This window comes from Heptranchias perlo, chromosome 3 (genome assembly GCF_035084215.1).
Source record: "Heptranchias perlo isolate sHepPer1 chromosome 3, sHepPer1.hap1, whole genome shotgun sequence".
NCBI classification, from domain to species: domain Eukaryota; kingdom Metazoa; phylum Chordata; class Chondrichthyes; order Hexanchiformes; family Hexanchidae; genus Heptranchias; species Heptranchias perlo.
In genome coordinates this window covers 68067400-68094733 of record NC_090327.1, presented here as the reverse complement: position 1 = coordinate 68094733, position 27334 = coordinate 68067400, and the positions used below count along the sequence as shown (strand labels likewise).

The 27334-nt window shown below is 41.3% G+C and overlaps 1 protein-coding gene across 2 annotated transcripts in view; it reads right to left on the bottom strand.

Annotated features, from left to right (window-relative positions):
* fam110b (family with sequence similarity 110 member B) overlaps positions 1-20866 on the bottom strand; it is a 123147-nt gene extending 102281 nt beyond the window's left edge. For both annotated transcript variants that reach the window (XM_067975695.1, XM_067975685.1), the window contains exon 1: positions 20720-20866. The gene's annotated coding sequence lies outside the window, so the exon portion shown is untranslated. The remainder of the gene's footprint in view (positions 1-20719) is intronic.
* Between the last annotated feature and the right edge of the window lie 6468 nt (positions 20867-27334).

Genomic DNA, 27334 nt, shown 5'->3' with positions numbered 1-27334 from the left:
CCATTCGGCCCATCGCGCCCGCGCGAAGAACAACCAGGTGCCCATTCTAATCCCACCTTCCCGCACCCGGTCCGTAGCCCTGCAGCTTACAGCACTTTAGGTGCATGTCCAGGTACTTTTTAAAATAGTTGAGGGTCCTTGCCTCTGCCACCAATTTGGGCAGCGAATTCCATACACCCACCACCTCTGGGTAAAAAAGTTTTTCCTCATGTCCCCTCTAATCCTTCTGCCAATCAGCTTAAATCTATGTCCTCTAGTTCTTGAACTCTCCACTAGGGGAAACAGGTACTTCCTGTCGACTCTATCTGGGCCCCTCATAATTTTGTACACCTCAATCAAGTCTCCCCTCAGCCTCCTCTGCTCCAAGGAAAACAACCCCAGCCTACACAATCTCTCCTCGTAGCTGCAATTTTCAAGCCCTGGCAACATTCTTGTAAATCTTCTCTGCACTTTCTCCAGAACAATTACATCCTTCCTGTAATGTGGTGACGAGAACTGCGTACAATACTCCAGCTGTGGCCATCAGTTCCATCATTACATCCCTGCTTTTGTATTCTATACCTCGGCTAATAACGGAGAGCATTCCGTATGCCTTCTTCACAACCTTATCTATCTGTACTGCCACCTTCAGGGACCTGTGCACATGCACTCCAAGGTCTCTCACTTCCTCTATCCCTCTCAATATATTCCCGTTTACTGCATATTCCCTTTTACTGTTTGCCCTCCATAAGTGCATTACCTCACACTTCTCTGGGTTGAACTCCATTTGCCACTTTTCCGCCCACTCCACGAACCTATTGATATCTTCTTGGAGTCTACAGCTATCCTCTTCACTATCAACTACACGGCCAATTTTTGTGTCATCTGCAAATTTGCCAATCGTGCCCCCTACGTTCAAGTCGAAATCATTAATATATACCACAAACAGCAAGGGACCCAACACTGAGCCCTGTAGCACACACTGGAAATGGATTTCCATTCGCAAAGACATCCATCGACTTTTACCCTTTGTTTCCTGTTACTGAGCCAATTTTGGATCCAATTCGCCACATTTCCCTGCATCCCATGGGCTTTTACCTTTCTGACCAGTCTGCCATGTGGGACCTTGTCAAATGCCTTACTAAGATCCATGTAGACAACATCCACTGCACTACCCTCATCAATCCTCCTTGTCACTTCCTCAAAGAATTCAATCAGATTTGTAAGGCATGACCTTCCCTGAACAAATCAATGCTGACGATCCCTGATTAAACCATGACTTTCCAAGTGACAGTTTATCCTATCTCTCAGTATCGATTCTAATAGTTTGCCCACCACTGAGGTAAGACTGACCGGCCTATAATTGTTTGGCCTTTCCCTCGTACCTTTTTTAAACAACGGTACTACGTTTGCAGTCTTCCAGTCCTCCGGTACCTCCCCTGTATCTAGTGAGGATTGGAAAATGATCCTCAGAGCATCTGTTATTTCCTCCCTGGCTTCCTTCAATAGCAAAGGAAACAATCCATCCGGCCCTGGTGACTTATCAACTTTCAAGGATTCCAGTCCCTCTAATACTTCCTCTCTCGTTATATTTACTTTATCCAATATTTCACACCTCTCCTCTTCAACTACTACGTCCGGATCATCCCTTTCCTTTGTGAATACAGAGACAAAATATTCATTTAAAACCCTACCCACATCCTCTGCTTCTACACACAAGTTACTCTTATCATCCCTGATAGGTCCCACCTTTTCCTTAGCTATCCTCTTGTTCTTAATGTACTGATAAAACATCTTTGGGTTTTCTTTAATCTTATTTTCTCATGCCCTCTCTTTGCTTTCCTTATTTTCTTTTTTATGTCATCCCTGTACTTTCTATATTCCTTTAGGCTTTATTCAGTAAGACAACATTTATCAAGGAGTTTGTAGCCCAGCCCATCGTGGGCTACAACCTGAACAATGATATGTGGTGAATCATCTCTGAGGTGAAAGAGAAGAAAAGTGGCAAAATGACCAAATTAGTATGCAGATTAGTATCTATGCTAGACATTCATCTGCTTAAGATACTAAGCTGGAGATCTTGTCTTACATTTTCTGTAAAAAGGTATAGGAATAGAACAAAACACATTGGATCCATTATATTTTACATGAGAACTAGAACCAGACATTTTTTGTTATTCGTTCATGGGATGTGGGCGTCGCTGGCGAGGCCAGCATTTATTGTCCATCCCTAATTGCGCTTGAGAAGGTGGTGGTGAGCCTCCTTCTTGAACGGCTGCAATCAGTGTGGTGAAGGTTCTCCCACAGGGCTGTTAGGAAGGGAGTTCCTGGATTTTGACCCAACGATGATGAAGGAACGGCGATATATTTCCAAGTCAGGATGGTATGTAACTTTGAGGGGAACGTGCAGGTAGTGTTGTTCCCATGTGCCTGCTGCCCTTGTCCTTCCAGGTGGTAGAGGTCGCGGGTTTGGGAGGTGCTGTCGAAGAAGCCTTGGCGAGTTGCTGCAGTGCATCCTGCAGAGGTACACACTGCAGCCACGGTATGCCGGTGGTGAAGGGAGTGAATGTTTAGGGTGGTGGATGGGGTGCCAATCAAGCGGGCTGCTTTGTCCTGGATGGTGTCGAGCTTCTTGAGTGTTGTTGGAGCTGCACTCATCCAGGCAAGTGGAGAGTATTCCATCACACTCCTGACTTGTAGATGATGGAAAGGCTTTGGGGAGTCAGGAGGTGAGTCACTCGCCGCAGAATACCCAGCCTCTGACCTGCTCTTGGAGCCACAGTATTTATATGGCTGGTCCAGTTCAACTTCTGGTCAATGGTGACCCCCAGGATGTTGATGGTGGGGGATTCGGCGATGGTAATGCCGTTGAATGTCAAGGGGACATGGTCAGACTCTCTCTTGTTGGAGATGGTCATTGTCTGGCGCGAATGTTACTTGCCATTTATAAGCCCAAGCCTGGATGTTGTCCAGGTCTTGCTGCATGTGGGCTCGGATTGGAGAGTGAAAACAATTAACTGATAAATATTATCACAATCTTTGGCCCTATATCGCAAACCTATCCTCGGAGAGACACAGAAGGGCTCAATTTTAACATTGAAAAATGGGTGGGTTAGGGGAGGGTGGAGGGGGCATTGAAAATTGCCACCATTTCAGACCCGCCCGCAACCCGACCATTTCCGGTTTTCACCGGGGCGGGTGACCAATCCGCTCCCAGGAGGCGGGTTGGGCCTCAAAACCTTTCAAGGGGGCTTCGGGCCTCCATTTTTCTGGACTTCCCGATTTAAACCCCAGGGGACCGGGATTCCCGGGCCTTCTGGTTTTACGTCTTGTGAAAGGAGGCGAGAAGGCCAGAGATTAACAGGTAAGTGCCTAGAAAGGCACAGCTTGTGGGCCCAGAGGAGCAGGAGTGCTTCTCCCAGGCCCAACAAACCTACCTGCACCGACCACCCAATAATCGCAGACCCCCGATCCCCGATCATGGACCCCCCACCGATCGCGGACCCCTAACCTCCTTCCCCAACCCTCCCCCTCAAGGATCGTGGGCCCCCATGACTGATCCACGATCCCACCCCCCATGACTGACGACCCCCATGCCAACCCATGCCCACCCATACAAACAAAGACTTACCTGAACACGTCCTCTCCCTGGCTGGTTTCCCGTCCGACTGAGACCAGCCTGTCAATCAGCTGGTCAGTCGGACAGGAAATCGACAAAAAAAAAATAAAAGACGTCCTTACGTCAAAATCGTAAGGACTTCCAGGAAACCCGCACTAATGGGTTTTCCGACCTCAATTTGACCCCCCCTGCCCCCTTCCCGGCTCGGTTTTAAAATTGAGCCGGGCCACAGAAAGCTCTGCTCTTTTCATATTTGTGCACAAAAGCTATTTCAAATTCAGCTGTTTGAACATCATGGTTTTGGAGGACTGGAAAAATCCTCTGATTTGTGGGTTTGGACCACTTGTGGAGCACCAAGTTTCGCGGAATCAGCTTTTACCAGTCGTCAGACGTGCGGGGCTTTAAGAACTGAAGTTTCCATGTTTTAAAGCTTCAGGGTGGGGGAGAAAGAGAAAGGGACAGTTCTTATGTCTTATTTTACAGGGGAGGAGGTGAAGAGGTGCATTTTTTGTACATGGGGGGGGGGCGGGAAGAAAAAAAAAATTGCATTTTTGTGGACGGGGGACAGAAATCACAAATCTTGAGCGCGTGGGGGGGGATAAAAAAATCACAAATCTTGAGCGCGTGGGGGGGAAAAAATCACAAATCTTGAGCGTGGTGGGGGGAGGAGTGGGAGGAAAAAGATTCACATTGCTGCAAAATATAATGCCATCAATTTAACAAGTGCATCTAGCATCCAGCATCAAAAATTTGGACATTCCTGTTTCGCTGCATTGTATGGATAAATTACAGTGCAGGCTGGTATCTGTCTATAATTAACTTAACTTCCAGTTTTTTTTTAATTGCATGATCAACAGTGTAAATTCACATTATATTTTATGAAGCCAATGTACATTTTGATTGGGTAAAGCTTTTGGAGGAGAGCATTAATAAATTGAGGCTTCATGACATGACAGCACTCTGGGAGCAATGCAGTTCAAGGAATGTATCAAATTGTTTGGTCTGGTAACAGGGAACTGGGGGGATCCCCGCTAGTAGAAGTCATGTTGGTTGGAGTTATTGTCACTCCTGGTCAGTGGGTGGGTTCTTATTTGAGGTAGATTGTTGTGCTGAACTGGGCCTCCAAGAATAAGCCTCAGGTTTATTATTTCACCAGTTGCAAATGGTTGCTGAACACCACTTGTTCTGATTGGGATATGTCCCACGTGTGCTTTAGTCATGTTTGATCCCAAAGGGGTGATGCACCTTGTTGGTGAGACCCCCCTCCCCAAATAAGGAAGATTAATGGAGGGAAGGTAAGAGAGAAGAGACCAACAAAAATTGGAGAAGGAAGATTTTTTTTCCTCTAGACAGCCAGAGTAGCTACAATTTCTGTACCAGAAACTGAAATCAGTGACCAGTAGCTTTCTGCATGTATTAGCCCTGGGCTAGTAACCAAGCAAATAAAATTTTAACCCTCAGTTCACCATCTGCAATTTTCCATAAGGAAATACAATTCAGCAGATTACACTGGCTTGTTGCTATCCCTCCTCCTTCACGAAACTCCATGTAGCTGTTTTGCCAGGAGCAGACAGAACAGGCCCAACCAAGCAGAGTATGAATTAGTGTGATAGGCTACCCTGAAGCTAAAACATGCAATCTTCTGGTTATGGTTCAAGCCCAGCTTACTAGAACTGCTGCAGTCATGATCTAAAATAATATTTATAGCTAGTGTCTAATGTTTTAGCTCGGTTGTACTGGGGCATCTTAGAATGCTTTTGGGCTTGGCTGCACTGAAAACATTCTCAAATGCTCATGAAGGTTATTAGCAAAATGTTTTCTAATCATCATTGATTATTAAAAGCTCTCATTCATGCAAAATAATTTTCTTACAAGAGTACAAACTGTACTGTGTACTGGTATTACTATTGCCCAATATTCAGTAGCAGCCAAGTGCTACGCTGCATGAAAGGGGAAAGCTAAAATAAGAAATTCGATTTTAAATGCAAAAAATAAACCTTGAAAATTCATGCATCCAAAAGTACACAATAGTTAATTGAAATTAAATCATGTGTGTATGACTTTGTCTCACATATGTTGTAAAATGTTGATTGATTTTACATATATAGTTTGTGTTTGAGAGAATCCTGGGAAGCAAACATTCCCTAGTACAGATTGTCTTCCAGAACAGTATGTACCAAGCAAAACAACAGACACAAAGTGCAATTACACTGAGTAAAGATAATTTCAGTTATAAAGTCAAACAATAACGTTATGAATGGCATCTTGTCACAGTGTAACTTTCAACCTGGTTACACAGTACAGTAGAGACTTGACAACTCAGTCAAAATAAAAAGAAAACATTGCAAATGCTAAAAATCTGAAATAAAAATTAAAAATGTTAGAAATACACAGACCAGTCAGCATCTATAGAGAGGCCAGACAAAACTTAAGTGTATTTTCTGCAGATTTCCAGCATTTTTTGTTTTTATTTCAAAGACTATTTTGGACTTCAAAACGATGAAATAATTTTTAAAATGGTGAAACTTAGTCAGAAAGAAAAAATGAATTGCATTTATATTGTGCCTTTTATTTCATTAGGACATCCCAAAGAGCTTCACAATCAATTAGCTAGTTTTGAGATGTAGTCACATTCTTGTTATGTAGATAAATGCAGCAGGCTGATTTGTACACCGAAAGATCCCATAAACAGTAATGAGATAGATGAAACAATGAATCTGTTTCGGTGTTGGTTGAAGGATGAATGTCAGCTAAGGGATGAATAGTGCCATGTTCCCTTTCACAAACAACTTAACAGGTGAATGGAGCTTTGTTTTAATGTCTCACCTGACAGGCAGCACCTCCGACTCTGTGGTATTCCCTCAGTACTGGACTGAAATGTCTGCCCAGATTATGTGCTCAAGTCCTGAAATGGGGCATGAACCCACAACAATCTGACCCAAAGGCGAGAATGCTATCAGTGAGCCAAGCTGACACTTTGAAAGTCAATTATGTTTTGCAGTACTAAAATCAAAGGGGAATATACATTAAGCACCATCTTCTATGAAAGCTGAGAAAAATACAGCTGTGTTGGAACAATATAAGATCACTAAGTTTAAAGGAGCACTTTTTACGAACATACGACAATGACGGACAGGAAAAGACATTGGTCCATCCAGCCTGTCCCACACAACTGCAATGCCTTGTGCATCACAATATATACACTCCCCACCCCACCCCAGAAAGCTAGGATATCTCCTACAAAAAGGGAGTATGAAAGGAAACTTGCAAGGGATATCAAAATCAACACAAAACATTTTTACAATTATATTAGGAAAAAGAGGGTCATTAAGAGCAACGTGGGCACCTTAAAAACTGATAATGGTGATATTGTAAATGAAAATAAGGAAATGGTGGACATGTTAAATAATTACTTTGCGTCAATATTTACAGTAGAGGAAGAGAATAACATGCCTGACACCCCAAGGAAACTAATTTTGAATCAGGGCCAGGGACTCACCATAATTAACGTAAGCAAATTAACAGTCATGAAGAAAACAATGGCATTAAAGAGTGACAAATCCCCAGGACCAGATGGTTTCCATCCCAGGGTTTTAAAGGAAGTAGGTGAGAACACTGCAGATGCACTAACTATAATCATCCAAAGTTATCTCGATTCAGGAACTGTTCCTTTAGATTGGAAAACTGCACGTTACTCCGCTATTTAAAAAAGGTGAGAGGGAATTATAGACCAGTTAGCCTAACATCTGCTGTCGGGAAATTACTAGAGTCAATAATTAAGGATAGAGTGAATGAACACCTTGAAAATTTTCAGCTGATCAGAGAGAGTCAGCATGGATTGGTAAAAGGTAGGTCATGCCTGACGAACTTGACTGAATGTTTTGAAGAGGTGACTAAAGTAGTGGACAGGGGAATGTTTATGGGTGTTGCTTATATGGACTTCCAGAAGGCATTCGATAAAATCCCTCATAAGAGACTGTTAGCTCAAGTTGAAGCTCATGGAATTGAGGGCTTCATCATCTTATAAGCCTCAATCAAATCATACTCAAATCACACTTCTCTAAAGTGTAGAGTCTCAGCTCTTTGAGCCTATCTTGGCAACTAACATGCTTTAAACTGGGCATTAATCTTGTGGCCCTCTTCTGCACCCTTTCCAAAGCCTCAATATCACCAACCATGTGAGGAGACCAAAACTGGACAGTATTCTAACTGAGGCCTAACCAAGGTCTTCTCATCAAGAGGCTTCAGACACTGAAATCACTTAACAGCAATCTGGAAGCAAATCTCAATTCAATTTCATAGGCATCACTCTTGGGCTAAAGTTGTACTGTAGTGAAATATCGGAGCCTGGTACCTGCCAGTTACAATGAGTGGTCAACAGGCTGGAATTATATTAGAGTGACCGTAGTCTGACCCATAGTGAAGTGCAGTGACAATGAAGTTCTGTGTAAGCATGCTGTGATATGTACCGAATTCCACTCCACAAAAGCTGCTAGTTAACATCTACTTCTCCCAACATTAAAACATTCCACTCAGTGGTTTAAAAGTTTTGAATTGCAGCATTGCTTCAGGTTGAAGTTATACTGCAGTTGGCATAAACCTGAAGCTGGAAGGAGTTTCACATCAGTTAGCTTTAATGCACTCTGCCATTAGTTATATTGCTCTTTTTTGTGTGAATAAGCACCCAAAACTGCTGCACATCAACATGAAGTGATAGTATAACTGCATCATTAAAGTGACAAAATGTAAGTGGTTAAGACATGGTACTCCGATTTCTAAGGCAGCAGTCATAGGAATTGCTAGGAAAGCATTGGAATTGCTAAGCGAAAAAAGACCATGGTCAGTCTTTTTTGACTTCCACCATCCGGCAGTTGCATGATACAATGATAATGGAATTGTTGACTAATAATGGCAATCAATCTCTATCAATTAATCTACAACAGACCCAGACTTGAGGAGAAGAAACTCCCAGTGGTGAAAAGCTATGGGAATCATAGGTCCAAAGTCCATCAAGCATGACAATTCAAACAATACTGGTGAATTTAAAGCAACATATCACTAATGAAATCATGAATGTAAACTCAGTTAATCCTTTGCTTAACACATACTTAAAAGTCCAAATTTTTCACCAGGAGCCTGGCAGGAGAACGACAAAAACATTTGCTTCAATAGTGAAGTATTGCAGTATAAGTAAATTCAGGAGTTTCATGCTATAGTTAAAGCACTGAACCAAGGCCAACCTGGAATAAATAATCTTGAGGGCACAACATCACAGGGAACTAGGTGAGCAAGCAATGCCACTGGAAACAGGTCTCAAAGAATTGTGCCTGGCAATGAAAAATGTATTTTTTTTTTAAAAAGCTTTCTTTTTTGTGATTTTCAATACAAGGGTATCAGTGCTGGGGAATGGTTCCATTGGAACCCTTCCATTTAAGGCACCCAGCATCAAGCACACCCTACATTCTGCCCCAAAAATGCCCACTCCAGAAACCTTAAGTGTGCAACCTAGTGTGACACTTTTTACTTTCCCGCAGCAGCTGACCTGTGGCCTCTGTACAAGATAGCCAATTTAGTGACAAAATTAGAAACAGTTCTGTGCTATAGGCCCATGCCTATGAGGAAGTGGACTGAAACTGGCCAAACTTATTTCACATGGACTCCTTATGATATGGCGGCCAGATTTGAACCCAGTTCCAGGGGCGAAACAAGCGTTTAACCTACTGCATGGATAACAGTCATACTAGATAGCATATCATCATACATCTGTTGAAGATGACTTCCAATGGTAAAATTCCCACATAGACAACTTCTCAACTTCAGCAATGCTGTTTGACATGTGCTGAGCAGATGCCCAGTATTTCTAGCTCAAGAGTTGCAATGGCTGAGAAAGGCCTCATAGCACTTTGTTTGACAAATGATATAGGACATAGCAAGAGAGAAAATAATACAAATAAAACTTAGTTTTAAAAAACTGCAATATAAAATGTTATGAATGTTTATATTTAAAAAAAAATGTCATTATACAGGAAGAGGTTGTTTAGGACTTGTCCCCAGCTAACAAGTTTGCTCCATATTTGTGAATTCAGAAAAAATAACTTAGCCCTACTGTTCTGCATAACTTATTTGATACTAACAGGATAATATTTAAATCTACAGCATAAACTCTTGATATAATTCTCAAAATTTAACAGATTATAATAATCTGAATTATAAAGTATTTTGTGGAAGATCATGAATTTTTACTGTGAAACTCAACCAGTTACCCTTAGTGAGTTTTGAACTGTGCTTTTGTACACAGTTTCAATTTTTAAAAAATTACTTCTCAGTCAGATTAAGTCACATTCTTTTTGATTTATAATATTTAAATTAAAAATCCATGATCAGTGAGGCTTCTCAGGAAAAAAAAGTTTGTTAAAATCCTGATATGGCTTTATTTATAATTGGTGGAATGATGTATGTGCTTTAGCAATTTCTACCAGCTTGATCATGTGATTTAAAAAAAAATTAGACCACACAATTTTAGAAAACACATACTTCATCATCAACCCCATGATTCAGCAAAGGGAGTCAGAAATAAAAAGTATCACCATGCAGCCTTTTCCTCTGCTTTATTCTATTCCCTGAACACATTTTCACAGAGCAGGAGTATTACGTTTTTTTTTATGTCCTTCAGATCTGCATGCCTTTGAACATGTGAACAGTAAGAACTTCAACCGCTTTTCCCCCTGATCCCAATCCATTTTACGTCTGGTAACATCAATCAGTAATACCTTACAACTGTATCAATGCTTTATTCTTCTCAGTACAACTGAACAGATATACATATCATTGAACACTGTTAGCTTAAAAAAAAATCATACTTTAAAATCATTATACAATTTCATATTAAACTGGTCAAGTCAATCAGTGTGTGTGTGTGTGTGAGTGAGTGAGTGAGTGAGTGAGTGTGAGCGAGAGAATACACACATCTTTCCTCCCCCCCCCAAAAATTGACTTGAACAGTAGAGCTAACACAATAGTAACTTACATTTATAAAGTGCCTTTAAAGTAGTAAAACCTCCCAACGCACTTCACAGGAGCATTATCAGACAAAATATGATATCGAGCCATACGAGGAGATATTGGGCACTCTGGCTTGCTGAGTATTTCCAGCATTTTCTGTTTTTATTTCAGATTTCCAGCATCCGTAGTATTTTGCTTTTAATTAAGGAGATATTGGCAAGGGTGACCAAAAGCTTAGTCAAAGAGGTAGGTGTTAAAAGGAGGAAGAAGTAGAAAGGCAGAAAGGTTTAGGGGCAGAATTCCAGAACTGTGCCTAGACAGCTGAAGGTCCATAACACTTACATAACTTGTGCAAATGCATTGCCCATTTAACCTGGGTTAAAATTAATAAAAGAGATGAAGTAAATTAGGAAGTCCTCCTCAACTGACCATACCATTGTCTTCCAACACCTCTCCTCTACTGTCCATCTTTGAGGGACAGTTCTTGCTTGGTTCACTCTTACCTATTCAATTGTGGCCAGAGTATCTTGAGCAATAGCTTCCCTTTCCACCCTGCACCGTCACCACCAAGTCCCCTAAGGATATCTACATACTGCCCCTTGGCAACATCATCTGCAGACATGGGGTCAGCTTCCACATGTACACTGATGACTCTGTACTCGTGATTCTCCACAGTATACAATAAGATGGCATAAAAGTATGAGGAATATCACTGATTCTTAGCCTATTTTTGTAGATGCGATGTGAAAACTATTTGTCTTCTCAAGTTATTATAATCTACCTCAATTCAAATCTTCAACGTCGTTTTAGCACTCATAATAACTGCACAGAACAGGATTTTCCAAGAGCTTAAAGTTGCTCTTTAAAACTGAAGATCTTGTAAAGCAGAATGAAGCTTTCAGTAAATTTGCTAAAAAAGTGGAACCGCTGATTCTAGCTTCATATCAAGTTGCATGGAAGACTGCTGTGCAAAAAAGCCTTGCTCTGGGAGTAATTTTGTGAAAATGTATCTCAATAATATTGCAGATATCCTATGCCCAGGTAATAATCAACTGCAAAAGCTAATTTCATATCTAAACTGTCTTACCACACAATAGAGCACTGGGGACAGATTATCCTCTGGAATTATGCCAAGTCCGATGTAATTCCAGTGGACTGGGTGGAAAATCAAGCAGGCAGCTACGCCGCTAGCTCTTCGCCACAGGCTGCCATTTCTGAGATTTTCCACTGGAAATAACGTTGGCTACACAATATGTCTGTCCAAACATTAGTGAGCATGCCGAGATAATAGGGAAACAATAGGAATGAATCATACAACCTAGCTGCCATCATTTGCACCATAGCAATGCTAGGAATATCAGGAGTTCCTATCATACAGCTTTGATATGGCCGCCCCAGAAATAGCTGCTGGAGTATGCTACTGCAAGTTGCCACGGCCTACAGCAGCAATTTCCCTCCATCATCAGAGGGGGATACCCAACACATGCAAGAATCCCACTGAATTTATTAGAACGAGTCTGACTTGGGAAATCAGCTAGGACAGAAGTCCCAGTAGAAGGGCCTGGGGGAAATTGGCCCTCAAAATTCAGGGAATAGTGCTTAACAGCATTGAGACATGCAGCGATGTGATATTTAAGCCTTGCATTGGATGAGACATGTGATGCTGAGGTCAAACCGCAGGAATGCTTGGGCGTATTTGTTTGATGGTTGTGAAAGAAGCTTGCTTGTCACTAAAAGATCAAAAATGGGGCATGGATATCAAGGAAGCAGTGATAGCCATTATTCAGAAAGCCGAGGTACTATTTCAGAAGCCATTACTGTAGATGGAGCACCAGCAATGTTAGTATCAGTAAGTGGATTAATGGGACTTTGTAAAGCTGATTACAGCTTTCTCAAATACTGGGCATTTCATTGAATCGTTCGTCATGAGCTGCTGATGTCAAAGCACCAAAATTTGAAATAGGTCATGAATTGTTTTGGAAATTGTGAACTAAACCGAAACCCAGCAATTCAGAAATTGAGGAACTCAATGACAGGTCTCCCTTCAGGCCTTGTGCCTCGGTATTCAACCACTGCTTTCTGGTATAAGTGTGATTGCGTAACATTTGAATTGCTCAATTGTACTAAAGTGTTCATGGAAGAAAAGGGAAAAGTATACCCTGATATGATTATCTCAGTAGCTTCTGCTTTTCACCTTTATAGAAAACATATTCTTGCATCTGGATAAATTAAAATCAGGAATTTTTACTATTAGTTGATGGGACTATTGCAAATTTTGGAAACTAATAACATATTATAAAAATGTGATGACTGGACTTTTTGTTATCACAACTCAAATTAAAAACATGTTAGAAGTCACACTGATATACATGCCTGACTATATCTTGTACATGGCAAGGGTATTTTTGTTATAGTTACAGAAAGAGTATCACTGAGCACAGGAGTTGTAATAGTGTGCTCAGTGATACACTTATTGTAATTATAACAAAAATATGTTTGCAACATACAAGGTACAGCTAGTCATGCACATCAATGTAACTTCCAAGTTGCTTTTATTTTGAGTGGTGATAACAAAAAAATCCAGCCATCACATTTTATAATGAAATGTTAATAGTTTCCAAAGAGAAATGATTACATTCTTCTTATTATTGTCCCTGGGATTATTCAAAACTAATAACCTTCTGTTTCCCAAAATTTGATGGCTAGATTTTTGCTGTTCATACATTTAATAAAAATGTATGCCATAGGTTACATTGAAAATATCCATATTTTAATTAAAGGCACTTTTACCCAATGGAGCACCAGGTTCTGCAGGAACTAAATTGAGCTTTCAAAGGATGGTCACTCCTAAACTGCTGCATTGTGGTATTCTAGAACAATGGCAACTATGGAATAGACAACTTCAAGATAACAATTATAATGACAAATCTTTAAATATTAAACTAGCAGATTTTACTTTTTTTTAAATCCTAGTATAATAAATCAGACAGCAAACAAATTAACTTCATCTGCAACAGATCCCCAAAAGATTTGCAACATTTGGTTTATGGGAAGATGATATGAAAGGTAAATATAGCACACAGGAACAGATGTGTATGAATGCCCTGCTAGCCTACTCCAAAAGCCCATCCCTAAATAGAGTGCAAAAGTTCATGCAGACTTGTTTCATTAGTTATATACACTTCTGGCACTTGAAGGTGAAATGAGAACTCAAATTCACTTATACTGGGAATGACCCAAGACATCAGCCTAAAAAAATCCATGGACATTCCAGTTGACTCCTGTCATAACTTTGGAGTCTACCAGAAGCAAGGCTGAGACCGAGATATGCCAGACCCTTCCGAGATCTAATTTTTTTATATTGTAAATATAAACTAACATAGTATAGAGTGCAGATGCATACATGTCACAAGCTTGTATTAGGGCAGTCTATACGAAAACCATACCATATCTTTCTTTCCTGTCAACCCATGGAATAGAAATTGGAGAGGACTAGGCCAAACCATGAGAACCCACTGGCACCATTCACCTGTCTCATATATAATTGAGAAGAGGCACACATTTAAGAAAAATCTAGTGTTCCAGAATGGCCTTTGTAAGAGGGCCACACGAATGTTTCTTCTGGGGGAAGGGGAAAAGAGAGACCCAGCACCTCCTCGCCATATCCCGGACTGGTCAGCTGGATTTTACAACCTGTTTGGTTGGAGGGGGGAGGGGGGGTGGCAGGCCCCAGATGTTGCTCTAGTCCACCAATGGCATGTAAATTGCAGGACCTCCCCATGACCTCGTAAACTGGGGTCATGGGGAGTTCCTGCATTTTACAGCAGGGTCCGTGGCAGAGGTCCAATGCAGGCGTACCACCATACTTACACCAAGATGTATCACCCCATGGATTTGATGCCCAGATTTTTTGGACGTTATTAGCTAAAATCACAATCCCATTGGGTGCAGAAAATGGCTTACTGGATTAATTTTCAGATTAATGGCACCTTGTAAACCTAAAGATTAATATATATTAATTTATTAGTAGCTAAAAACCAAGGTTAGGAACTTAGGTGAGTTAAGAAAATTTACCCGTCAGTACACAATGGTCTATATGCTCACCCATTACACCCAGAACTCTGCATTCCATCAACTCTTGCCTCATGCATCTCTGATTTCCTTCACCCCACAATTGGCACCTGTGTCTTCAGCCGTAAGCTCTGGAATTCTCTCCCTAAACATCTCCACCTCTCTCCTCCTTTAAGATGCTTTTTAAAATCTACTTCTTTGACCAAGCTTTTGGTCGCATATCCTACTGCCTCCTTATTTGGCCCGGTGTCAATTCTTTTTTGTCTGATAATGCTCCCGTGAAGCGCCTTGGGGCGTTTTACTACGTTAAATACGGTATATAAATGCAAGTTGTTGTCGAAAACAGGAACTTCCACCTGCAGAAGAACCGAAGACGTTTCCTAAAAGTGCGTTCATTACTATCAAACAAGTAGGACTGTCCAATACCAAATTCGACAACATCTTTAAGATGAAGACATACATTAATCCAGAAAATTTTCCTACTGATTGCTTAATAAATATTTGCACAAATTCACAGATTCCGTCCAATATTTTGTACTAATTATTCCAAGTTAACTAAGTTAAACAAGCAAACTGTATGTGCATTATGTGGCTTGCAAACTGCACTTCAGGAACTGAAAATGAAACATCAACCATAGGGTACAACAGTGTAGTGGTTATAGTACTGGGCTAACAACCTAGAGGTTAAGAGGCCAAATACCACCACTGCAAGTTGTGAAACTGAATTCAGTAAATCTGGTAGCTAGGATCAAGGGAGTGGGGGGGGGGGGTGCAATTACCATGAAAGTTGCTGGATTATTGCAGAAATCGAACGTCAAAGAAGGAAACCTGCCACTTCAACCCAGTCTGGCTTATATGTGACTCTCCCCCATACCAGTTGACTCTAAATGCCCTCTGAAGGGAGCTAGGCCAAGTAGCTAGGGCAATAGGTTGCCCATATCCCACAAAGAAATCACTTGTATTTATACAGCAGCTTTAACGCAGAAAATGTCTCGAAGTGCCTTATAGAAGGGACAATAAAATAAATAAAGGAAACACAGAAAATAGGAGCAGTAGGAGGCCATTCGGCCCTTCGAGCCTGCTCCACCATTCAATATGATTATGGCTGATCCTCTATCTCAATACCATATTCCCGCTCTCTCCCCATACCCTTTGATGCCTTCTGTGTCTAGAAATCTATCTATCTCCTTCTTAAATATATTCAGTGACTTGGCCTCCACAGCCTTCTGTGGTAGAGAATTCTATAGATTCACCACCCTCTGAGTGAAGAAATTTCTCATCTCAGTCCTAAATGTCCTACCCCATATCCTGAGACTGTGACCCCTCATTCTGGACCCCCCAGCCAGGGGAAACATCCTCCCTGCAAGCAGACTGTCTAGCCCCGTCAGAATTTTATACGGAATAGATCATTATACATTCATACCCGCTCCAGGATAACAAAGGTAAATGTTTGAACATTACAATATACTATTAGTCTTCTCACAGGTGATTGAGATATTAATATCTCAAAAGTGCCAGCATAGTACTTCCACATAATTAAAAACAAAGTAGAAAAATGATTGTGCTCATATAATTTATGATATTACATACTTTAACATTTTTATTTGCTGCAGCAGATCTGAACCTGGAATACACTCCAGCAATAAATCAGGAGATTCATACAGATGCAATGATCAGTACCAGACAGCAGCCAAAGAACCAAGCAGAGTCAAAACTCACACCTACTGCCAGTTCCTTTTCTTTCCAAAGCTGGATCAGATTTCTGATTCGATACGGGATCAAGAAATCTAAGTAGCAAAAAGAAAATCTACCAGCTCGGTAAATGCTGTAGACATTTATCAACAGATCATAGATGAGTGTACCATTTTCCTGTTCACTCAATTGGCTTCCCTCCTACCAGAAGCATTTCAGACAACCAAGTCTGTAGTTATGCAAATTTAATTGAGACTGTCTGACAAAGTAACCAGAGGACAAGAAATTTGGATGACGACTGTGATCTCACCTTACAGGTTGGAATATATGATGCAATATAGGTCAAGCTAGTCTGTTGATAGTCAATGCTCCCCCCACCCCCCGAACTGCCTGCTGAGACTTGCATATTACAGTAAGCACACACTTCCCCATTATTCAGATCCACAGCCACAGTTTTAAAAACAGCATATTCACATTGTGTAATACCATTTTTTTCTTTATCTTTTGTATGGGGGCATTACTACATTTTATTGGAAAAGAAAAGATCAGTAAATTTCTGATTCTAAACTCAAAACAGAATTCAATTGGCTGTTCGTTGTTACAACTCTTAATTATAATGGTATAAATCTGTACAGGCATGAAATCTAAAAGGCTAAAAAATGAGACTTTTCTACATTAAGGCAATTTAGTTAATTATGAGTTTCAGCAAAATGAATGCCTTCTCCCAAAGGGTGTTTCAGCAATGAGGTATTCTTCAGTTAACTATCAAAATAATTGTATCCCACCATATTTGTGCATTGCCAGCGACCTACACAAAAAAAGTTTTTAAAAATGTGGTTTGGATTCCCCACACCGTTAGACCAAAAGGTATAGAGTTACATATATGTTTTTTTTAAATTTGTTCTCGAGATGTGGACAACTCTGGCAAGACCACATTTATTGCCTATTACTAGATGCCCTGAGAAACTTATGGTGGGCCTTCTCCCCAAAATTCTGCAGCCCTTATGGTGATGGTGCTGGGTAGGTAATTCCATGCTATTGACCCAGCGACGATGAAAGAACAGCAATATATATGTCCAAGTCAGGATTGTGTGTGACTTGGAGGCGATGGTGTTCCCACAACATTGCTACTCTTGTCCTCCTTGGTAAAAGAGGTTACAGGAGAGGGAGGTACTGTCGAAGTAAGCTTGGTGAGTTGCTGCAGTGCACCCTATAGTATGTGCATACTGCAGCCAGTGATGGAGGGGGGTGGATATTGAGTCCAGTGGCAGGCACACCAATCAAGTGAACTGCTCCATCCTGGATGGCGTTGAGCTTCATGAGAGTTGCTGTGGCTGCACCCATTCAGGCGAGTGGCAAGTACCCCATCACAATGCTTTGATGATAAGCCTTGCAGATAGTAGAGATTTTCAGGGATCAAGAGATGAGCCACTTATCACAGCATACACAGCCTCTGCCCTGTTCTTGCAGCCATGGTGTTGATATGGCTGTTCAGCTTCTGTCAATGGTGACCCCCGAAATATTGATGGTGGGGGACTCAGCGATTATGAAGCCATTGAAGGTCATGAGGCGATGACTGGGCTTTCCCTTGTTCAAGATGGTCATTACGTGCCACTTGTGTCGTGCAAATGTTATTTGCCACACATCAGCCTAAGGCTGAAGCTTATTCAAGACTTGCTGAAGGCGAGCATAGGCTACTTTGTTATCTGAAGTTGTGAATGAAGCTGAACACTCTGAAATAGTCAGCGAACAGCCCCATTCCTGACCTTATGAGGGAGGGAAGGTCATTGTTAAAGCAGCTGAAGATGTTTGGGCCGAGGACACTTCTATAAAAAAAACTCTTGCAGTAATACCCTTGGGCTGCAATGACTGGCCTCAGACAACCTCAACCATTGCCAATGTATCAGGTATCACTCCAGCCACTGAAGGATTTTTTCTTTGACCCCTCAATGACCTCAGTTTTGCTAGGGCTCCTTGGTGCCATATTCAGTTGAATACGGCTTCGATGGCAAGTGCAGCTACTCTCATCTTTCCTCTGGCATTCAGCTCTTGCTGCGGCTCAAGGCTGTGATGAGGTCTGAAGCTGGACGGCTCTAGTTGAACCCAAATTAAACAGATTTTTGGTGAGTAGGTGCTGCTTGATGGTACCATCGATGACTCCTTCCATCACTTTATTGATGATGGGAGGAGGCTGATAGGGTGATAATTGGCTGGGTTTGATTTATCCTGTTTTTTGTGGATAGGACATACCTAAGCAATCTTCCACATTGTTGGGTAGATGTCAGTGCTAGCTGTACTGGAAGAGCTTGGGAGGGGAGCAGCCAGCTCTGATACACAGGTATTCAGAACTACAGCTGGAATGTTGTCAAGGCCCATAGCCTTTGCTGCATCTAGTACACTCAGCTACCTCTTATATGCACATTATAAATATATACAAATATTAATTACTACAGAACAGCAATATAAAAATTAGGAAGCATTCTATTCAACTGTACCTTGGTTTTGGTGAAAGAGTGAAAAATTGTCATCTGCACTGGAATATCTCATTCTGAACATTAACTGCAGTGGTGCACAGGAAATCATCAGTTAAAACTAACTGGGTACATTATTATTTACAGTCAAACTTTATTACTACAGGGCAACATATATTGACCAAGCAGTTCTCATCAAGGTCAGAGATAGTTTATCAATGAATGAAGCTTTTCTTGATTCTGCAGTAATGAGAGCCCAACACCAACTGAAGATGACCTTGCCACACATGCTGCAGACTGGTATCCTTTCTCACTGCAGGTTGCTTGAAGCACTAGACTTCCCATAAGATGCTCCAAGGTGTTGCACATTTTCACTCCTCCTCTCTTCACCTTCACCCCCCCCCCCAGGTGTCAGACCACAGCACCAGCATTAGACTCATGGGGGCCTCAGGCGGAGGCTAAAGTATGGGCCACGACTGTTCCCTCGCTCCCTCCTCCAACCTGCACTTTGGATGACTTCCACTTTGCAAAACTAAACAATGTCATGAACTAAACTATGCCACTTTAAGATGACATACAAGGTTAAATTTACATTTTTCATTACTCTGTAGATATGACCTAAGTTAGCCGAATGCCCCCCCCTCCTCCTCCTCCTCCACCCTCTATGCCCCCCTCCTCCTCCTCCTCCACCCTCTATGCCCCCCCCTCCTCCTCCACCCTCTATGCCCCCCCTCCTCCTCCTCCTCCACCCTCTATGCCCCTCCTCCTCCACCCTCTATGCCCCTCCTCCTCCTCCTCCTCCTCCACCCTCTATGCCCCCCTCCTCCTCCTCCACCCTCTATGCCCCCCCTCCTCCTCCACCCTCTATGCCCCCCCTCCTCCTCCACCCTCTATGCCCCCCCTCCTCCTCCACCCTCTATGCAACCCCCCCACCCCGTCATGGCCTGGGGCCCTGGTATTATCAGATCTTGTACTTTATCCATGTCGATGTTAAACATCTCTTGAGTTAACACTTTTTCCCCAATGGATGCTTCATGGCCCCTCCATGCTCAAGGATTGTCAAAAACAATTCGAGATTCTGAGGATCAAGGATTCTCGACACTAAAATCAATCTTACCTCTATCGTACAACCAGATTTGTTCCAACCAAATTCCCTATATTTCTGGAGGCTTTACTTGTAATGCAAGATATGCGTTTAAAAAATGTTACCACCTTCAATAAAAAAAAATGAACTCTTGCGTTACTTTAGCTAAAAGAATCAGTAATATTCCTGCTCAGTCACATCCAACTCCCTAAGTTCAGACAGATCCAAATTTTGTTTAGAGGTCGGTTACATTCATTTGAAATAATCTCAAGCAGCCAGACATACAGCTAGGTCCCCCCTTAAAACTTACATTATCCAAGCGATTTTACTTTTATATATAGGAACCCTGGCTTTTACCCCAATGTAAATGCGCTTTAAAGCCAGCAGCCTGGTGTCCCAATGAACAATACGTAACGGCGTTTCACCCTGCTGGCGTTTTGAATAGCTTGCAGTGGCACCTAGAGTTAAACATTTTCATAAACAAATGCCGGTCAGACATGATTCAGAACTTCCTCTTTTTCTTACTCCACTCGTGACCTTTCCACTTCATTCAAAAAAACACAAAAGAGCGACAGGCGACACGAAGCAAGACAAATGGATTTTCCGGGCTCTATGAACTTGAAAAATTACATGAAGCTCCTCAACGTTAAGACGCATTTCTGTCTCTCTTTTCCCACACAATTAGACTGTACAAGGAAGCTTTAGCCACAGCTGGGCTCCACGAACGGCAGCACAGCATGCCAGCCAAACCGCCAAAACTCCTCATTTGTAATTACTACCTATTTTTAAAACATCACTTACCAACAAAAATGTATGTTGGGACCTAACTCTTCCTCCGGTGCGAATGGAGCGGAGCCCGGAGCCGGGAGCCGGGAGCCGGGAGACAATGTATCACTTCGATCAACGCATCGACACTGAGAACTGCTACACTCAGAGAGACTCCGGCAACACCGGCATCCTCAACAACCAACACAGGGGTGACACGTGCATCAAGAAATCTCATCTCACCTCCGTATTTTAACTCAGAGTGGTTACTTCAAAAATATTGGATTGGATTTAAATTAAATACCCGGAAACATTATTCTTCCAATAAATCTATAAGAAGATTAACACGACGAATATGCTTTGTCCGTTTACACCCCTTATTTAATGGTTCAGTCTCCTGAGTCGGGCAAAACGCTTTCTCTTTTTACCAACGAAAATTGGAGGCGTATTGCAGTGGGTGATAATTTAGTGAAAAGACCAAGATTCAAAAGGCAGTGGGCGTCAAAACAACACAAGTATGAATTTCTGTGGTTCTTTAAAAATGCTCAAAAAGCGACGACCATATTTACTCAGTTCTGTGTACATCTTATTTTACATTTTATGCAGGTAAATATACCTATTGTTACAAAATTAAGGCCATTTTCATCCCATGTATAATGGCCAAGTCTAAATATTCTACTGTAAAGGCGATATATGTTTTATTTCTCAAGTTATGTTGATGAGTAAATGACCATTCAAGTTTGTTACGTTTATTCAAAATCAGACAAATTAATGTTACCTAATCTATTACACTGATTGTATTATTTCCCAATTGTAAACTGTACATTATCATTCAATAAATATCACCTAATAATTGTGTAATTGCCAGTATATTTTTACAAATGCTTCAACAATGTTCTGCGATAGTTACATCCTGTCTAGCTGTTACAACAACAATAACGACTTGCATTTATATAGCACCTTTAACATAGTAAAATGTCCCAAGGCATTTCACAGGAGCATAACCAGTCAAAGAGGTAGGCTTTAAGGAGCGTCTTAAAGAAGAAGAGAGATGTGGAGAGGCTTAGCGTGGGAATTCCAGAGCTTAGGGCATAGATGACTGAAGGCACGGATGCCAATTTGGTTGGGGGGGGGGGGCAAAGGTAATGGGGGATGCAGAAGAGGCCAGAGTTGGAGGAACCCAGAGTTGTTGGAGGGTTGTAGGGCAGGGAGAGAATACAGAGATAGGGAGCGATGAGGCAATGGAGGGATTTCAACATGAAGATGAGAATTTTAAAATGAAGGCATTGGACCGGGAGCCAACGTAGGGGGTCAGCGAGCACAGGGGTAATGGTTGAACAGGACTTGGTGCGAGTTAGGATACAGAAGCTGAGTTTTGGATGAGCTCATGTTTATGGAGGGTGGAAGATGGAAGGCTAGTCAGGAGAGCTTTGGAATCGTCAAGTCTGGAGGTAACAAGAGCATGGTTGAGGATTACGTAGGTTATCTAAATGCTTTGCTTAAATGCATAACAAAGTAAAACCAATTGTATTTGGAATAGAAATACAGACTAAAAGATCAAACCTCCACAATTTAAACATTCTGTGCTTTTGCTAATGTGGCTATATAAAAGACACAGACACTACAAATTGTTATACTTGCATTGTAGATTTTACCAACATACATTAACTGTACAAATCACAGGGGCTGTCCTTGTCTGCTGTATCACCTTCCTGCTTTAAAACATAATAAGATCACTCCCATGATCTCCCCAGTATAAGGTAAGAAATGCATAGGAGTAATTTAAAGGTTATAATTATGGCCACTGTTTTACAGTGATTAAACAATAAAGTCAAATTCCATTTTTATTACGTGTCTCAGATTTTTATCACTGTTTTGGAGATCACACACTGCATTTATAATCAGTTGCCGTAAGCAGTGGGTATAATTATAAATGAACGGCATCGCAGAATACAATCCCAAAAATAGTTAAGATTTCAAAAAGTGCCATAAACCAATATAATTAAAATAAAATTTGATTTAATAAGTCAACATAAATCAGTGGAGATACATCAAATTCTGTTGAAATTTTAGTTTCATTACATTGGATTATGGTACTTTCACTAATGTTTTCGGGATAGTATTCTGCAATTTTATCCATTCCATGAAAATGGAAAATCAGTTAAAATCTTGGTCATAATCTTACCTGAATTGGCTTCAGTCTTGGCATAAGTGACATCTGAATCCCTTGGAGAGATCATGGAAATGAAACTAATAGGTCAGTAGTTGCCTGTGTCTGTTTTATCTCCCCTTGAGTTTGACTAGTAGCCTTTCATGTAGGACTTTGCCTTATCATTCTCAGTGTCAAAGAAATATCACTATTTGATATTTATTTATCAAAGAAATAATAGAAAATTATTTCTCCATAAAATTCTGGTGATGACATCACAATGGAAAAAACTGTTAACATAATAAGTGAATCAAACAGATTATCAACATTACAACAGATACAAATGTGCCATATTTTAAATCTGAATTCAGGTTCTTATAAGCCTCAACTAAAATCATATAAATATGGCTGGAGAAAAGGATCACTGAAGTTAGAGACATAACTAGAAAAGTGAGAAAGGAAGCAGCCATGACAAGACCACCAGCTAGTAATTGCCATACCAGTGTAGGGAAGAAAGAAGGAGGTATTTTCTACAAGATTCCAATAGAGTGCACCACCACCTCCCATCTATTAACCTAAGAGTCAAATGAGAACGTTACTTTCAATGTAAGCTAGTTTAAAGAACTCGGGGATGTAATGATATTGGAACATATGGGGGACAAAATTTGACCTCGCTTCAACCATTTTTCTGTCATGAAATGAGTCCACAACCTACCGAACTCTGGTGCAAATCCAGCGGCAGCAAGGACTGCTATACGGGAAAATATAGTGCAAGAGGACCACGCGAAACAGGTCATCTTCCATCATCAGGATGCAACTCGTGTGCTGGGGGTACTAGTCGCGTCCCAAGAGGTTGAAGGGCAGCCATCAGGGACATCGACACCAGGACCAAGGTAAGTTCAGGAGGTGGGCACGAGGAGATCGGGTGGGGGGTAGGGATGGGTGAGCGTGGCCGACTGTGGCCCGCAATTTCAATGTGGAGCTAGGAGGAGCACTTTTTCCATGTCCTCCCCAAACAGAGATAACCAAAGTAAAATCAGTGACTTTGATATAAACGAGATGGAAAGTCATAGACAGGTGGAAAGGGCTCAAAAGAAAAAAATCACCAAGGATAGATGGTTTTTATCCCAGAGTGCTAAAAGAGACTAGCAAGGTAATTTGTAAGACACTGACAACCATATGAGAGAGTCACTGGACATTGGGGGACATTTTTCTACATTAAAAGTGCAATAAAAATACAAATTGTTGTTCTTGTTGTTATCTTGGTTCCATTCAAATAATCCTATGCAGCAACCAACCTACCCTCCAGTCCTGCACATTTCTCTAAAATACTACATAGAATAGAAGAAACACTTTCACTCTTAGTATTATATGAATTGTGAATTATCTTTCTACAATTTTGTTGCTTAATGATCTAAAAGTTTCTTGAAGGACTGCAATTCTACTTTGGAAGAATTTAATTTACCCATGAAATGTAATCTTTTAGTAGAATTATTAATCCCCTTTGGCTTTTCATGTAGTTATGCAGATAACCCTCCCCAAATGGTCATTTTAAAGAAAAATTAAATTCACCAAGCTGCACACCCTACTTAGGCCCCACAACTCTAAAAATCGCACACATTAAGCTAGATCACGAACAAAAGTTGATTTGAATCCCAATAAAACAACTCCATAAAGTTTACAGTATATATTATTAAAAATAATAGATACTCTGGCATAATTTCTAGGCAGCAATTTAATCTTGCAGTTTAGATGTCAGTTATAAAGCGCTCAAGCTTTGCTCTTGTGGTTTATCACAGCAACTGAACTACCTAATTAGATTACTGCCTTGTAATCATTTCCAAGTATCCATTATTCCCTGTCACCGGTTTATTTGGAAAAACAAAGCTTGCCAATATCCCTTAGTGGGTAAATTACAGTAGGCCTTACTTTCTGTAATGTTACTGATCATCAAAATGAATAATGTTGATGCTGGGGAATGGAACTCTTTCCCATTTTAGGCACCCAGTATCTGTATCCAGCACTCCCAGATGAGGACTAACACATAGCTATGAAGTAAAGCTACCAAAGCAGTAGGATTAAATCCCCAATCTCAGAATAGCACCTTCTACTGCATCAATGTGACATTTCCAGTTTCCATACCAGCTGCCATTGTGTTCTCTGAGGAAGATTGTCAATTTCAGTACTGCTAACAGTGCAAAAATCACACGACAATGCTGAAAAATATCAAAAATTCAAGGCAACAAATCACATTTTAGATTTGTCAATTAATCTTTGACGCCACACGTCATTTGCAGTAACCAGGACCTTTTACCATTTGACTTTTGCACTGCTGAATGCCTACATTATAACACTACTTAGTTAACGTTGTAGATGGATCCAGTTCATAAAACAAATAACCAGTAAATTGAACAAAAATGACTATACATTAGTATCGTATCATGTCAGGTAAGAGATTGAACCCTAATAACATAGGACACAATTCCAATTTGCCATCAGAGCATTTTTTTCTAAATATGTATCAAATTATTTAAGAGAAAAAAATCTTTATCTGTACTTACTATCCAAAGGCAGGAGCCAAATTCTTTATCTGTCATTCTAAGGTACTAATGTAACTGATATAATAAAACTTTATTTTAAAATATCTTTTTCCTGATAGTAGCCATATGCTAAGAATGAGACAAGACCTGATTTTTAATAAAGAATTTAAAAAAAATTGGCCTGAAAAATCCACGGGATGGCACATCTTGACCTAAATATCAAGATGTGCTCAGCCCAGACCTCTGCCACTGAACCCGCTAAAGTTCATGATTCCGGTCTAGACCCCCATGTGTTCCCCACATCCATTGATGGGTTGGCCAGTACAGAATCGTAGAACCATAGAAAATTTACAGCACAGAAGGAGGCCATTCGGCCCATCTTGTCCGCACCCAGCCAAAAATGAGCCACCCAGCCTAATCCCACTTTCCAGCACTTGGTCCGTAGCCGTGTAGGTTACGGCACCTCAGGTGCACATCCAGGTACTTCTTAAATGATTTACCACCCTTTCAGGCAGTGAGTTCCAGACCCCCACTATCCTCTGGGTGAGAAAATGTTTCCTCAGCTCCCCTCTAATCCTTCTACCGATCACTTTAAATCTATTCCCCCTGGTTATTGACCTCTCTGCTAAGGGAAATAGGTCCTTCCTATCCACTCTATCTAGGCCCCTCATAATTTTATATACCTCAATTAAATCACCCCTCAGCCTCGTCTGATCCAAGGAAAACAACCGCAGCCTATCCAATCTTTCCTCATAGCTAAAATCCTTCAGTCCTGGCAACATCCTCGTAAATCTCCTCTGTACCCTCTCTAGTGCAATCACATCTTTCCTGTAATGTGGTACACAGAACTCAAGCTATGGCTTAACTAGTATTTTATACAGTTCCAGCATAACCTCCCTGCTCTTATATTCTATGCCTTGGCCAATAAAGGAAAGTATCCCGTATGCCTTCGTAACCACCTTATCTACCTGTCCTGCTACCTTCAGGGATCTGTGGACATACACTCCAAGGTCCCTCACTTCCTCTACACCTCTCAGTATCCTCCCATTTATTGTGTATTCCCTTGCCTTGTTTGCCCTCCCCAAATGCATTACCTCACATTTCACTGGATTGAATTCCATTTGCCACTTTTCTGCCCACCTGACCAGTCCATTGATATTTTCCTACAGTCTACAGCTTTCTTCCTCAGTATCAACCAAATGGACAATTTTTGTATCATCTGCAAACTTCTTAATCTTGCCTCCTACATTTAAGTCCAAATCATTAATATATACCACAAAAAGCAAAGGCCCTAGTACTGAGCCCTGCGCAACTCCACTGGAAACATGCTTCCAGTCACAAAAACACCTGTTGACCATTACCTTTTGCTTCCTGCCACTGAGCCAATTTTGGATCTAACTTGCCACTCTCCCTTGGATCCCATGGGCTTGTACTTTTTTGGCCAATCTGCCATGTGGGACCTTGCCAAAAGTCTTGCTAAAATCTATGTAGACTGCATCAAATACGCCAATCATACGCTGGGTCCTAGTGGAGGCCTGTACCATGAAAACTCCAATGTTTGAAATCCCCATCCCTACACCCTTCCCTTTACACTATTGGCTATGTTTGAGGTGAGCAAGGCTCCACACCTAACAGGCCATCTCTGAAGCTTCAGCACTAGGCTTGGATCCAACATAACTGGGTCCTCACCTAATTTCTAGCCATACTAGCATACTTCTGCTGATGTTACAATGGGAGTACGTGAGAATGGCAGTGGATTTTCAGGGGCAAAGGCTTACCTGATGGCCCAGTGTGGAACTGAGTCATAGTGACCTAGAAGATGCAATCCTTGGTCAGTGCTGAGTTAGCTCATCTCATCCAGTGTGACACTGGGGGCACTACAACTGGATTCAGTGTCCCCATGATATGGAAGGCTGACTGATGTTGCTGATATCCCCTGTGGCAGCCTGGAAGGAGCAGAGG